This window comes from Chiloscyllium plagiosum, unplaced genomic scaffold, assembly GCF_037043375.1.
Source record: "Chiloscyllium plagiosum isolate Xiang-an unplaced genomic scaffold, Cpla_swu_hap1 HiC_scaffold_23, whole genome shotgun sequence".
NCBI classification, from domain to species: Eukaryota; Metazoa; Chordata; class Chondrichthyes; order Orectolobiformes; family Hemiscylliidae; genus Chiloscyllium; species Chiloscyllium plagiosum.
In genome coordinates, this window is record NW_028270161.1 from 4336809 (window position 1) to 4351551 (window position 14743).

At 46.0% G+C, this 14743-nt stretch overlaps 1 protein-coding gene across 5 annotated transcripts in view; it reads left to right on the forward strand.

Moving 5' to 3' along the window:
• The window catches only part of fam107b (family with sequence similarity 107 member B), a 162544-nt gene that overhangs the window by 106712 nt on the left and 41089 nt on the right, over positions 1 to 14743 (forward strand). For 2 of the 5 annotated variants that reach the window (XM_087999334.1, XM_087999333.1), the window contains exon 2: positions 613 to 739. The exons of the other annotated variants lie outside the window; for them this stretch is intronic. The gene's annotated coding sequence lies outside the window, so the exon portion shown is untranslated. The remainder of the gene's footprint in view (positions 1 to 612; positions 740 to 14743) is intronic. 5 annotated transcript variants of the gene reach the window in all.

The following is a 14743-nucleotide window of genomic DNA, read 5'->3' on the forward strand; positions in this document are numbered from 1 at the left end:
AGGACATTGGTCACCTAGGTCTTTCCCCAACAATTGACCACACATTCATGGTCACCATTGCACTCTTAATTCCAAGACTATCATTGAATTCAAATTCTACCATCTACTATGGCTGGATTTGAACCCAGGCCTCCAAACGACTACTTAGGTTTCTGGATTAATAGTCTCATGGCAAAACCACTTGGCCATCACCTCCTCATCAGGCCTTTGACATTTCAATGTAAAATACACCCTCACCTGCCTGGGCCTACTGGTTGCAGGACCTGTTCCAGGACCATGTGAACAGCAGGAGGCCATTCATCCTTTTGAGATTGTTCTACCATTCAGTGAGATCATGGCTGATCTGTGAACTGATACAGTATTCCCTTTGGAAAAAAATATTGATCTCAGATCCAACATCAACTTTTATCTTTAATCACCTGCTGTTTGTGAAAGGGAATTCCATGAATGTTCCCCTTCTTGGTTAAAAGTGTCTCCTAAATCCTGAAAGATCTAGTGTTAATCTTTAGGTCTAAAACCCCAAGCAGTAGATTCCACGACCAATGGATAAAGTTTCTCTCAATCGACCCTGTCTGTTCACCATTTAACATCTTGATCAAATCAACCTTTCAGAGTCCAAGCTATAGGGAATACAACCCAAGTTGATGCGATTCCTCCACTGTGCCTGAGTCTCTCTTGCTGACAGGACGAAGTGTGTGCAGTGATTTTGAGAAGGCAGCTCTCTACCACCAGGTCAAGGGCGAGTAGACATGCTCAATGAATGCTGGGTCAAGTCTGTGGTGCCACCTCTCATGAATGAACTTCATAAAAATAGCTCAGCTTGCATTTTAACCTTTGAACACTGGCTTTCATTTTAGTGAACCATTGCTGCACGGCCAAGTCACAGTGACAGAGTAAGAGAAAGTACGGGGATGTGCTAAGGTCCCCCTAATTCTCCCATTGTAGCCCCTTGCCCACCCCATTTCTCAGGCACTGTGAAACAGTCAGTCAATGGAGTGGCCTCATCATCCAGACTCTTGCATGCTCCTAGGGATTGAGCTTCCCTAGGAGTCTGGAACATTTTGCCAGGAGTGGTGGTGGAGGCAGATATAATAAGGGCATTTAAGGGGCTTTTAGATAAGCACATGGATATATAAGGAATGAGGGATATGAACCAAGGGCAGGCAGAAGGGATTAGTTTAAATTAGCGTCATGTTTGACACAACATTGTGGGCTGAAGTGCCTGTTCCTGTGCTGTACTGGTCTTTGCTCCCCAGGTTATTGAGTTGACAGCCACAGGACAGCTTGGAGCGGGAGATGTGGCCATATTCCATGTGTACGGGCTGCTCCCAGTTGGCTTGGCAAGGACAGGGGTCACAAGATTGCTCCAGGCCTGGGCCCCAACCCCTGACCCAAACCCTCCCCCTGAGCCGAGCATTGTGGGACACAGTTATTGAGCTCTGATATAGCCACCACCCACTCTCCCAGCTGGTACAGACCCTGCTGCTGACTGTACAGACTGACGGCAGTGCAGTGTGTGGGGTCTGTCATGAGCTGGGGTAGGGGAGGGCGGCACGGTGGCGCAGTGGTTAGCACTGCTGCCTCACAGCGCCAGAGACCCGGGTTCAATTCCCGACTCAGGCGACTGACTGTGTGGAGTTTGCACGTTCTCCCCGTGTCTGCGTGGGTTTCCTCCGGGTGCTCCGGTTTCCTCCCACAGTCACAAAGATGTGCGGGTCAGGTGAATTGGCCATGCTAAATTGCCCGTAGTGTTAGGTTAAAGGGGTAAATGTAGGGGTATGGGTGGGTTGCGCTTCGGCGGGGCGGTGTGGACTTGTTGGGCCGAAGGGCCTGTTTCCACACTGTAAGTAATCTAATCTAATCTAATCTACAATGGAAGTCAAACAGGTGGAACATTTCCAAATTGTTGTACGATGCAGAATATATTATGCATTATTTTATGAAAACACACATTTGCTGTTCAAGCCTGGGCATTATTTGTGGCATTTAATCCCTTGTTTCTTTGGCCACTTAGTTACTTTCCTGCAATCACACAGCAGCCACCTTCCAGAGGCTTTTTGACTGTCCTTATTTAACGACAGCTTTGCAAAATATCATGAGAGTTTCACAACACTGCAGTCTTGGAGACAAGGAGGAGGTGTCCCTGTCCCACAAGATGAAATCAATGTCTGACAGTGCCCTATTGGGAAGTTTCAAATGAGCAGGTCCCAGCAGCACAATACATTGCAGATGCATTTTTATCCCATTTTGTCCTCAGTCCCTATGGTGGTGGGGTGTGGGCAAGAGTAATGATGGAATATTTTCTGAACTTGATTCAGAATTAATTTGGGTTTTGCTGTTGCAGTTTGTAAGAGTATGTTATAATTCTCAGCCACACACAACAAAAGTTGACAGATGTGGGTCATATCTAAATTTATGTGATAAATATTTGTCCTGAGGTTTCTTTCTGAAGGGTCCACTGATTTTTGAATTTCCTGTGAACAGCTGAACATAGCAACATAATGCTTTGCCTTCATAACACAAACACCACCTCTGCAAAAATAAATCAATTTGAGAGTTGCCTGGAGCCATTTCAAACCAAGTGCATTCAATAAATGTATTATTTCTTCAATGTCTCATCTTAGAGGAATATTAATTCTTTGTTTTAAAATTTGCAATGTAAAATATTTTCCTCACTGAGCGTCTTCTCACTAATCCAGCGAGATCATAAAACAAGCATCACATTTAGGAATAGTGTAGGAGAGGCAAGTTGTGATTGAATTGTTTGCCCAGTGAGGAGTCTGCTCTAACTGCTGGAGAATTCCATCAGGCTGGCCAGGTTTCCTGGCTGTTTCTCTTTGAGGTTAAATTGGCAAGCAGCTAGTGCAGAGATGAGAGCTTCCAACCTGACTCCTGGGGAAGTCAACTTTCTGTCATTTCTCCATGTTAGAGCTAGATATTTGATCAGTGAGGTTGGGCAAGACTGGAACATTTCCTCAAATCTCCTTTGCTGTATCCCAACTACCACCTGCACAGTGCCCTCTGACAACCAAAACCAACCAACCCATTGATCGAAAAAGTATTGAAATGAAATGCAATAGTTTTTTTGTCATTTGCGTCACTTCAAAACTAGATTTAAGAGATTTCTGTAATCCTCGGAGATGAGGAATTTCTTCTGAGGGTTGTGAATCTGTGAAAGTCTTTACCACAGAGGGCTGTTGAGGCTGGGTCATCAAAGCTGAGATACACAGATTTTTAAAATCAGTCGGGAAATCAAGGGTTCACAGAATCCCTACAATCTGGAAGCAGACCGTTCAGGTAAAAACAATGACTGCAGATGCTGGAAACCCGATTCTGGATTAGTGGTGCTGGAAGAGCACTGCAGTTCAGGCAACATCTAAGGAGCAGGAAAATCGACGTTTTGGGCAAAAGCCCTTCATCACGAATACAGTATTCCTGATGAAAGGCTTTTGCCTGAAATGTCGACTTTACTGCTCCTTGGATGCTGCCTGAACTGCAGTGCTTTTCCAGCACCACTAATCCAGAAGCAGACCATTCAGCCCGTTGAGACCATGCTGACCCTCTGAAGAGCAGCCCATCCAGACCCACCCCATATTTCCCGTGGCCAATTCACCTAATCTAGGTGAAAGTGAGGACTGCAGATGCTGGAGATTGGAATCAAGATTGGAGTGGTGCTGAAAAAGCACAGCAAGTCAGGCAGCGTCTGAGGAGCAGGGAAACGTCGATTTTCCTGCTCCTCGGATACTGCCTGACCTAGTCATAGAGTCATAGAGAAGTACAGCATGGAAACAGACTCTTCGGTCCAACCCATCCATGCCGACCAGATATCCCAACCCAATCTAGTCCCACTGGCCAGCACCCAGCCCATATCCCTTCAAACCCTTCCTATTCATATACCCATCCAAATACCTCTTAAATGTTGCAATTGTACCAGCATCCACTACATCCTCTGGCAGCTCATTCCATACACGTACAACCCTCTGCATGAAAAAGTTGCCCCTTAGGTCTCTTTTATATCTTTCCCCTCTCACCCTAAACCTATGCCCTCTAGTTCTGGACTCTCCGACCCCAGGGAGAAGACTTTGCCTATTTATCCTATCCATGCCCCTCATAATTTTGTAAACCTCTATAAGGTCACCCCTCAGCCTCCGACGATCCAGGGAAAACAGCTCCAGCCTGTTCAGCCTATCCCTGTAGCTCAGATCCTCCAACCCTGGCAACATTCTTGTAAATCTTTTCTGAATCCTTTCAAGTTTCACAACATCTTTCCCATAGGAAGGAGACCAGAATTGCGCGCTATATTCCAATAGAGGCCTAACCAATGTCCTGTACAGGAGGACCAGTTCCAAAAACGTACAACCCAGATGGCCTCCTTCTTCAAGGACCGCAATTTTCCCCCCGATGTGGTCGACGATGCCCTCCACCGCATCTCTTCCACTTCCCGCTCCTCCGCCCTTGAGCCCCGCCCCTCCAACCGCCACCAGGACAGAACCCCACTGGTCCTCACCTACCACCCCACCAATCTCCATGTACAGCGCATCATCCGTCATTTCCGCCACCTCCAAACGGACCCCACCACCAAGGATATATTTCCCTCCCCTCCCCTATCAGCATTCCGTAAAGACCACTCCCTCCGTGACTCCCTCGTCAGATCCACACCCCCCACCAACCCAACCTCCACTCCCGGCACCTTCCCCTGCAACCGCAGGAGGTGCAAGACTTGCGCCCACACCTCCCCCCTCACCTCCCTCCAAGGCCCCAAAGGAAACTTCCATATCCGCCACAGATTCACCTGCACCTCCACACACATCATCTATTGCATCCTCTGCACCCGATGTGGCCTCCTCTATATTGGGGAGACAGGCCAGCTACTTGCGGAGCGTTTCAGAGAACACCTCTGGGACACCCGGACCAACCAACCCAACCAGCCTGTGGCTCAACACTTCAACTCCCCCTCCCACTCCACCAAGGATATGCAGGTCTTTGGACACCTCCATCGCCAGACCACAACAACATGACGGTTGGAGGAAGAGCGCCTCATCTTCCGCCTAGGAACCCTCCAACCACAAGGGATGAACTCAGATTTCACCAGTTTCCTCATTTCCCCTCCCCCCACCTTGTCTCAGTCAAATCCATCGAACTCAGCACCGCCTTCCTAACCTGCTATCTTCTTCCTGACCTCTCCGCCCCCACCCCAGTCTGACCTATCACCCTCACCTTGACCTCTTTCCACCTATTGCATTTCCGACGCCCCTCCCCCAAGTCCCTCCTCCCTACCTTTTATGTTAGCCTGCTGGACAAACTTTCCTCATTCCTGAAGAAGGGCCTATGCCCGAAACGTCGATTCTCCTGTTCCCTGGATGCTGCCTGACCTGCTGCGCTTTTCCAGCAACACATTTTCAGCAATGTCCTGTACAGCCTCAACATGACCTCCCAACTCCTGTACTCAATACTCTGACCAATAAAGGAAAGCATACCAAACGCCTTCTTCACTATCCTATCTACCTGCACTCCAAGGTCTCTTTGTTCAGCAACACTCCCTAGGACCTTACCATTTAGTGTGTACATCCTGCTAAGATTTGCTTTCCCAAAATGCAGCACCTCTCATTTATCTGAATTAAACTCCATCTGCCACTTCTCAGCCCATTGGCCCATCTGGTCCAGATCCTGTTGTAATCTGCGGTACCCCTCTTCACTGTCCACTACACCTCCAATTTTGGTCTCATCTGCAAACTTACTAACTGTACCTCTTATGCTCGCATCCAAATCATTTATGTAAATGACAAAAAGTAGAGGACCTAGCACCGATCATTGTGGCACACCACTGGTCACAGGCCTCTAGTCTGAAAAACAACCCTCCACCACCACCCTCTGTCTTAGTGGGCGGCACGATGGCTCAGTGGTTAGCACTGCTGCCTCACAGCGCCAGAGACCCGGGTTCAATTCCCGCCTCAGGTGACTGACTGTGTGGAGTTTTCACATTCTCCCCGTGTCTGCGTGGGTTTCCTCCGGGTGCTCCGGTTTCCTCCCACAGTCCAAAGATGTGCAGGTTAGGTGAATAGGCCATGCTAAATTGCCTGTAGTGTTAGGTAAGGGGTAAATGTAAGGGTATGGGTGGGTTGTGCTTCGGCGGGTCGGTGTGGACTTGTTGGGCCGAAGGGCCTGTTTCCACACTGTAAGTAATCTAATCTACCTTTGAGACAGTTCTGTATCCAAATGGCTACTTCTCCCTTTATTCCATGAGATGCCTTACTGAAGTCCATATAGATCACATCTACTGCTCTGCTTTTCCAGCACAATTCACCTAATCTGCACACTACGGGTAAATTTCCCATGGCCAAACCACCTAACCTGCACATTTTTGGATTGTGGGAGTAAACTGGAGCACCCAGAGGAAACCCACACAGACACAGGGAGAATGTGCAAACTCCATGCAGGCACCTGAGGCTGGAATCGAACCCAGGTCCCTACTGCTGTGAGGCAGCAGTGCTAAACACTGAGCCACTGTGCCTCCTGTGTGGGTCATGGGGAACAGGCAGCAAAGTGGAGTGGAGGATTATCAGATCAGCCATTGAATGGAGAAGCTGAGTGGATGGGCTGAGTGGCCACCTTCTGCTCCTTCATCTATGGTCTTATGGCCTTAGAACAGTGTGCCACTGAAATTGAAGGGAATTAATCTGACAAATACTTGGATCAGAGATATCCGTTCTGCTTGGCCGTCCTTTTTATTGTCAAACACTGAGGCATCTGTGAAGCTTGATTTGAGGTAATCGCGTTTTCCAGCATTATAATTGTGTTATGGACATCCCTGAGGAATCCAAGTGAAAGCTGGTGACTGTCCTTTATGAAGCTTTGTCTGTGTGGTACCCCAGTATTGTGGAACCAAATGTCAGTGACACAAAGAGCAGATTGTTCAACACTTCAAGCCTTAAATATGCAACACAGTTAATTTTTCTAGAAATAGTGCTGCAATATGAATGTAAAATCAAAATCTTCACAGCCAGATATTAAATAATTTATCATTGTTTTATTGTAGGTGTTACACTTTGTTGAAAGAGTTTTAAGCTGAGTAGGGCTATTTACCTGCAGTATCCTTCTAATGTTTGGGTGGCATGGTGGCTCAGTGGTTAGCACTGTTCCCTCACAGCGCCAGGGACCTAATTTTGGTTCCAGCCTTGGTGATTGTCTGCATGTTCTACCTGTGTCTGTGTGGGTTTCCTCTGGCTGCTTTGCCTTTGTCCCACAGTTCAAAGATGTGTAGGTTGGCCATGTTAAATTGTTCATAGTGTCTGGAGGTATGTAGGCTAGGTGGGTTTCCCATGGGAAATGAAGGAATGGGGTGGGCTGCTCTTTCAGAGGGTCAGTATTGACTTGATGGCCCAAATGTCATGCTGTAGGGAATCTATGATTTTCCCTTCCAATATTTACTTCACCAAAGTCACTGGTTGTCTGTGTTTCTGATATCAATTCCTCATACCTTGAGGGAACTGGAGATTTGCCCACACTCTTGGATGGCAGGTATTTGATGATAGGACAGGCTGACAAATTTCCAGTATTTTATAGTTTAGGGAGAATGGACAAAATTGAACATGACACATTAACGAGCTTTGTAATGGCGTCTTTTTAACTAGTCTGAACATTTAAACCTGTCTTTTATTGCCTGTCAGACCCTTTCTGTTGGAAAATCAGTAAAAATATAATTAAGTGTGCAAGGTCATCAGTTTTGGAGATATACGGTTTAGCAGTGTAGTGCAGTACCGTAGCTACCAGAATTGAGGGGAGATGAATGTTATATCGGGCAGAGAAATGTTAGATTTGGTGTACCAAAAGGGGGCAGTGCTTTCTCTGCGTTTGTTCCTGACATACTGTGGCAAGGTGGTAATGCCACCAGCCTTGGAGTCCAGAATCTCAGGCTAATGTTTGAATTCCATGAAGGCAAATGATGAAATTTAAAGTCAATAAAAAGCTAGCCTACTGGCCACTTGGAGCCATTGTTGTTTGGAATATTGCGAGCAATTTTGGGCCACGTATCTAAGGAAGAACGTGCTGGTCTTAGAAGGTTTCTAGAGAAGATTTACAAGAATGATCCTGGGGATGAAGGGCTTGTCATATGAGGAGCGGTTGAGGACTCTGGGTCTGTACTCGATGGAATTTCGAAGGATAGGGGGAGATGTCATAATAACTTAGAGAATACTGAGAGGCCTGGATAATGTGGACATGGAGAAGATGTTTTCACCAGTAGGAGAGACTAGGACCTAAAGGTACAGCCTCAGAGTGCAGGGATGACTCTTTAGGACTGAGATGGGGAGGAATTCCTTCAACCAGAAGGTGGTGAATCTGTGGAACTCATTGCTGCAAAGGGCTGTGGAGACCACATCATTGAGTGGATTTAAGACAGAGATAAGTTGCTGATTAGTAAGGGGTTCAAGGGTTACAGGGAGAAGGCAGGAGAATGTGATTCAGAAACATATGAATGGTGGAGGAGACTCAGTGGGTTGTATGGCCTAATTCTTCTCCTGTATCTTACAGTCAGCTGTTGTAACCTGGTTTACTAATGTCCTTGAGGAAGGTGCTCTGCCATCCTTATCCAGTCAGTTCAGTCGGCTGGAAGGCTGCTTTGCAATTCCTGTGCTGGCTGAGGTTATCCATTTCTTAAGCGTGCTCCTCACCTGACGTGGTAATCTTCAGGTTAAACTACCACCAGCCATCTCTCTCTCTCTCTCTCTCTCTCTCTCTCTCTCTAATGGGAGAACAGCCCTCTGGGATTGTGGTTAATTTACTTTAATAGAGGTTTGTAAAATTACTTGCATGTTGACAGAGTAAAGAGAACTATTCTATTGCAAAGACCATATCTTCTTATTTTTCTGTATCTTTATTGTAAACTGTGTTTTAAAAATCAAGAGTTGTCACAATTTTAAAAAGCCAGCCCTTATTGAAAGTGGTCTTTTTAACGCTGTTGCTTGTTCAGTTGTAGACACACTGGCATCAGGGAGAGTGTGTGAGATGACATTTAGCTGGTAACAAGGAGCTGATTGGTCAGTGGTGTAATGACCAAATGTCAATAACAAAGGCCTTCTGCCTGCCACGTGAATGTGATTGGCTACACAGTTTGTACAAGAAACGTTTAGGACTTCCACAGTATAAACAAAATCCTACAGACTGAAAACAGATTGGTTAGTCTCCCTCACAGTTGCAGTAAACTGTGGCTTTTAACCAATAAATCAGAGACTTCATAAATTTGTGAACCAGTCACTCTGGGAGAGTTACTAGAGAAGTGAGATCAAACAAGTCGTACCAAACTAAACAATCCCGTCAACCAACCCTGTGGAGAGGGACTACCCATCTCTCCCTCTGCCCATAACACCAATGTTTTTGTTTCATAGAATCCCTCTACAGTGGAATCTACACAGTGGAATCCCTACACATTTGACTCATTGAGTGCATACTGACCTTCTGAAGGGGATCTCATGCAGAGCCACCCCATCTCTGTAACCCTGCATTACCAATGGCCAATCCATCTCCCCTGTACACCTGTGGCTGTGGGAGGAAACGAAAGTAGCCTCACGCAGACACGGGGAGAATGTGCAAACTCCACACAGACAGTCACCCAAGGCTGGAATCAAACGTGGATCCCTGGCGCTGTGAGGCTAACCACTGAGCCACCGTGCCACCCTATTTTCTTTGTGTTTCTGTTTCTATGTGTGTGTTTGGGTGAGTTTATAAGGGGATTAGAGTTTTCACTAGTGGAGTTACATGTTGACACATCATATCAGTTTATCTGGAGCTATAATCGATTTATTTATGATAGACAATTACTCTTGTTAAGTACAGAAACTTAGCTTTCTGTCAGATTGGATTGAAGAAACCAGGGCATTTTGAGGACATTGATAAATTCTTAAACTTCTTTGACGATGCCACGAAAAGTGGGGCTGGATTTCCAGTGCATAGAAGATTGAAGCTTTCCAATTTTTGAAGATATATTTCCTACCCTTACCAGTTTTCTTCAAATTTATTTTTTCATGAGACCTGGGGTTGCTGACTAAGTCAGCACTTATTGCTCATCCCTCGTTGCCCTGGAAATAAGAAGCTTGCTTGATCATTTCAGGGGGCAGTAAAGAGTCCAACACATTGCTGTGGGTCTGGAGTCACATGTAGGCCAGACCAGGTAAGGATGGCAGTTTTTCCTTCCCTAAAGTACATGAGTGGACAAGATGGGCTTTTACAATGGTCGATGATAGTTTCAGGATCACTGTTATGTGAGTCACCTTGTATTCATGATTTTACAAATTAAAAGTTTTAGATTCTACCAGCTGTCAGAGTGGGATTTGAACTTGTCCCCAAATGATTATTCTGGTCCAATGCCACTAGTGTCCCACCATTCACTTGGGGCTAAGTTTGTTCATGCAGCATTTTACTCCCCACTGTCCCAGCTACAGCTTTGGAGTAATGTGGGAGCAGGAGTAGACCATTCAGCCCCTTGAGACTGCTCTGCTGTTCCATGTGATCATGGCCGATCATCGAGCTCAATACCCGAATCCTGCCCTCCCCACATCTTCCCTTTGATCCCTTTAGCTACAAGAACTAAATCTACCTGCTTCTTGAAAATGCATAATATTTTGGCCTTAACCACTCTCTCTGGGCAAAGCCAGACAGTGAGAGACGATGTAATGTTCAGAGCCAGGTTAACATCCTGCCTGGGCCCAATGCCTACAAACAGAGTGCTTTGGATTTTCTACCCAGTTTCCTGCAGACAGATCGTGGTGTGACAATCGTTTTAGTAAATGTCACCTTTTAAACCTTTTTTGAAGTGGGATCTGATTCTCAAGAGATTTAGAGTGACCACAGAAGCTAAACTGTGTTCATTGGCAGCAGACTGAATAGTTTGTGGAATTCTGTTCCTCATCTCCCACGTTGTACTCAAGAGAATCAAGTTGGCTTGGCATAGGTTCACTAGGGCCAAGTACCAACTGTGAATCATGGGACGAATATTCTTGCTGCAGTTGCTGCATAGAGATGTACAGCATAGAAATAGACCTTTTGGTCCAACTTGTCCATGCCGACCAGATATCCTAAATTAATCTAGTCCCATTTTCCGGCACTTGACCCTTATCTCTCTAAACCCTCCCTATTCATATACCCAACCAGGTGTCTTTTAAATGTTGTAATTGTATCAGCCTCCTCCACTTCCTCTGGCAGCTCATTCCATTCATGCACCACTGCTGCATGAAAAAGTTGCTCCTTAGGTCCCTTTTAAATTTTTCCCCTGTCACCCTAAAGCTGTGCCCTCTAGGTCTGGACTCCCCCCACCCTGGGGAAAAGATCTTGTCTATTTACGCTATCCATGCCCCTCATGATTTTACAAACCATTGTAAGGTTGCCCCTCAGCCTCGGATGCTTCAGGGAAAACAGCCCCAGCCTGTTCAGCCTCTACCTATAATTCAAACCCTGGCAACTTCCTTGTAAATCTTTTCTGAACCCTTTCAAGCTCCTGTAGCAGGGAGACCGGAATTGCACACAATATGTCCTATACAGCCGCAACATGACTTACCAACTCCTATACTCAGTACTCTGCCAGAGAAGTGCTCAGTACACTATCTTGTTGATCCTACTACCCCTATCTGAAACAGGCACAAACTCAAAGACTATTTGTCAATAGATGTTACAGTTAAACTGCTCACCAGTGATGACAAGTTCTGAAACCCAGCTCCTTTTCAAGAACATGTTAGAATGTGGCGATTTGCAACATGATTTGCAAGATTCTTTGTTTGCCCAAGGGAAACTGCTCAGAGTTCCAATTCTGTTTATATATTTATTCATGGGATGTGGGTGTTGCTGGCTGGGGCAGCTTTTATTGCCCACCTTTTGCCCCTTGAAGGTAGTGGAGAGCCAAATCAGGTAAGGATGGCAGTTTCCTTCCCTGAAGGGCAGTAGTGAACCAGATGGGTTTTTCCAACAATGGATTCATGGTCATCATTCCATACTTTTTGAACACAAGTCCCTAGAATATGAACTGGGTCTCTGGATTAACAATTCAGTGATAATACCACTAGGCCATCACCTCCTACAGGTAGACCACAATGCTGTTAGAGAGGTGTTTCCAGGATTTTGACCCAGTGACAGTAGAGGAACAGCGATATATTTCCAAGTCAGGATGGAAGGAATCAAAGGAGGCTTGGTGAATTTCTGCAGTGCATCTTGTAGATAGTGCACACTGCTGCTACTGAGTATTGATGGTGGAGGGAATGGATTTTATGGATGTGGGGCCAATCAAGAAGGGCTGCTTTGTCCTGGACGGTGTTGAGCTTCTTGAGTGTTGTTGGAACTGTCCCCATCCTAGGCAAGTGGGGAGTATTCCATCACACTCCTGACTTGTGCCTTGTAGATGGTGGATATGTTGTGGGGCGTCAGGAGTTGGATTACTCCCCACAGGATTCCCAGCCTATTCTTGTAGCACATTCTTTATTTGGTTAGTCCAGTGTCCAGTCAGTGGTGACTCCAGAGAGTTGATATTTGGAAATCAAGTACAAATGCATGTACACCACAGCCCGTTTTGTTTCAGTGGAGAACCTGTGTGCTTTCCATTGCTCAACTTCAATTATTCACTCCCTTGCTGTGGTTTGTTAGACAAGAATTTCCCCATTTCTTGAAACCTGCAGTTTTGCTTCACTTCTGGTAGAACTCATTCATCCCGTTTAAGTCTGTAAGACCATGAGGGTCAGCTCATTAACTATAGTCAGTTAAGAGAAATGACTTTTCTGTCCTCATCAGTTTCAGAGCTAAGAGCAGCAAGGAGGGGACATGAAAGGTCCTTAGTTGGTAGGATTAGGGAAAACCCTAAGGCTTTCTATAAGTATGTCAGGAATAAAAGAATGACTAGGGTAGGAATAGGTCCAGTCAAGGATAGTAGTGGGGAGTTGCGTGTGGAGGCTGAAGAGATTGGGGAGACACTGAATGAATACTTTTCATCAGTATTCACTCGGGAACAGGACATTGTTGTCGATGTGAATACTGAGTCACAATTAAGTAGAATGGATGGCTTTGAGGTATGTAGAGAAGAGGTGTTGGAAATTCTGGAAAGGGTGAAAATTGATAAGTCCCCTGGGCCTGATGGCATTTATCCTAGGATTCTCTGGGAAGCAAGGGAGGAGATTGCAGAGCCATTGGCCTTGATTTTTATGTCTTCGTTGTCTACAGGAGTAGTGCCAGAAGATTGGAGGCTAGCAAATGTGGTTCCCTTGTTCAAGAAGGGGAGTAGGGATAACCCTAGTAACTATAGGCCGGTGAGTCTCACTTCTGTTGTGGGCAAAGTCTTAGAGAGAATTGTAAGGGATAGGATTTATGAACATCTGGATAGGAATAATGTGATCAAGGATAGTCAGCATGGTTTTGTGAAGGGCAGGTTGTGCCTCACAACCCTTATTGAATTCTTTGAGAAGGTGACTAAGGAGGTGGATGAGGGGAAAGCGGTAGATGTGGTGTATATGGATTTTAGTAAGGCGTTTGATAAGGTTCCCCATGGTAGACTACTGCAAAAAAAATACGGAGGTATGGCATTGAGGGTGAGTTGGAGGTTTGGATTAGGAGTTGGCTGGCTGGAAGAAGACAGAGGGTAGTAGTTGATGGCAAAGGTTCATCTTGGAGTGCCGTCACTAGCGGTGTTCTGCAAGGATCTGTTTTGGGACCATTGCTGTTTGTCATTTTTATAAATGACCTGGAGGAGAGGTTAGAAGGTTGGGTGAGCAAGTTTGCAGATGATACGAAAGTCGGAGGAGTTGTAGACAGTGAGGAAGGATGTGGCAGGTTACAGCGGGATATAGATAAGGTGCAGAGCTGGGCAGAAAGGTGGCAAATGGTGTTCAATGTAGCTAAGTGTGAGGTGATTCACTTTGGTAAGAGTAACAAAAAGATGGGGTACTGGGCTAATGGTCGGATACTTGGTAGTGTGGGTGAGCAGAGGGATCTTGGTGTCCATGTACACAGATCTTTGAAAGTTGCCACCCAGGTAAATAGTGCGGTGAAGAAGGCATATGGCGTACTGGCTTTTATTGGTAGAGGAATTGAGTTCCGGAATCCTGAGGTCATGTTGCAGTTGTATAAGACTCTGGTGCGGCCGCATCTGGAGTATTGTGTGCAGTTTTTGTCGCCATACTATAGGAAGGATGTGGAGGCACTGGAACGGGTGCAGAGGAGGTTTACCAGGATGTTGCCTGGTATGGTAGGAAGATTGTATGAGGAAAGGCTGAGGCACTTGGGGTTGTTTTCATTGGAGAAAAGAAGGTTTAGGGGTGACTTCATAGAGGTGTACAAGATGATTAGGGGTTTAGATAGGGTCGACAGTGAGAATCTTTTTCCACGTATGGAGTCAGCTATTACAAGGGGGCATAGCTTTAAATTAAGGGGGGGGTAGGTATAGGACAGATGTTAGGGGTAGGTTCTTTACTCAGCGAGTCGTGAGTTCATGGAATGCCCTGCCTGTAGCAGTGGTGGACTCTCCCTCATGGGCATTTAAGCGGGCATTGGATAGGCATATGGAGGATAGTGGGCTAGTGTAGGTTAGGTGGGCTTGGATCGGCGCAACATCGAGGGCCGAAGGGCCTGTACTGCGCTGTATTCTTCAATGTTCTATGTTCTATGTCTGTCTGAGTAACCGAGTCTGCCTATTCAATGTGAATATTACCCGAACGTGAGGTCAATAAACAGCTTACCATTCACCAATATGTGATTTAAAAAAACAAATTACCCC